The following is a 1,370-nucleotide window of genomic DNA, read 5'->3' as shown; positions in this document are numbered from 1 at the left end:
CACTCTCTTTCCCCCTTCCTCTCCCCATGGTCCCCTGCCAGGTCTCTCCTGTTAGACCTATGAATGCAAACATATGGTCTCTATCCTTCTCTGCCTGACTTATTTCACTTAGCATGACACCCTCGAGGTCCATCCACTTTGCTACAAATGGCCATATTTCATTCTTCCTAATTGCCATGTAGTACTCCATTGTATATATATATATATATATACCACATCTTCTTGATCCATTCATCAGTTGATGGACATTTAGGCTCTTTCCATGATCTGGCTATTGTTGACAGTGCCGCTATGAACATTGGGGTACATGTGCTCCTATGCATCAGCACTTCTGTATCCCCTGGGTAAATCCCTAGCAGTGCTATTGCTGGGTCATAGGGGAGTTCTATCAACAGTTTTTTGAGGAACTTCCACACTGTTTTCCAGAGCGGCTGCACCAGTTTACACTTCCACCAACAGTGTAGGAGGTTTCCCGTCTCTCCACACCCTCACCAGCATCTATAGTCTTTTGATTTGTTCATTTTAGCAACTCTGACTGGTGTGAGGTAGTATTTCAGTGTGGTTTTGATTTGAATTTCCCTGATGATGAATGACACTGAGCATCGTTTCATGTGCCTGTTGGCTATCTGGATGTCCTCTTTGGAGAAGTGTCTATTCAGGTCTTCTGCCCGTTTCGTCACTGGATCATTCATTTTTTATGTATGGAGTTTAGTGAGCTCCTTGTATATTTTGGATACTAGCCCTTTAGCTGATTTGTCATTTGCAGTATGCTAGTTCTTAATTGAGAATTGTGGTCAGAGGGTATTTGGGTATGAGTATCCTTTGCTTATCTTTATAGTCCTGAAACTTTATGGAAGTAACCGGCTGTACAGAACATAATAAAAGCTTTTCATATTCTTTTACTCTTTTTTTTCTCCATAATATTTTATTGTCAAATTGTTTTCCATACAACACCCAGTGCTCTTCCCCTTAAGTGCCCTCCACCATCACCACCACCTCTTTTCCCCCCTCCCCCTTCCCCCTCAACCCTCAGTTCATTCTCAGCATTCAATAGTCTCTCAAGTTTTGCATCCCTCTCTCTCTCCAACTCTCTCTCTCTCTCCTCCGTTCCCCCTGGTTCTCCATTAGGTCTCTCTTGTTTTCCTGCTAGACCTATGAGTGCAAACATATGGTTTCTGTCCTTCTCTGCCTGGCTTACTTCACTCAGCATGACACCCTCAAGGTCCATCCACTTTCCTACAAAGGGCCATATGTCATTTCCTCTCATTGCCATGTAGTACTCCATCGTGAATATATACCACATCTTCTTGATCCATTCGTCAGGTGATGGACATTTCGGCTCCTTCCATGTTTTGGCTATTGTTGACATT

Source organism: Suricata suricatta, chromosome 4, assembly GCF_006229205.1.
Source record: "Suricata suricatta isolate VVHF042 chromosome 4, meerkat_22Aug2017_6uvM2_HiC, whole genome shotgun sequence".
Taxonomy (NCBI): domain Eukaryota; kingdom Metazoa; phylum Chordata; class Mammalia; order Carnivora; family Herpestidae; genus Suricata; species Suricata suricatta.
The sequence above is the reverse complement of the archived record's forward strand: the minus strand, read 5'-3'. Positions refer to the sequence as shown.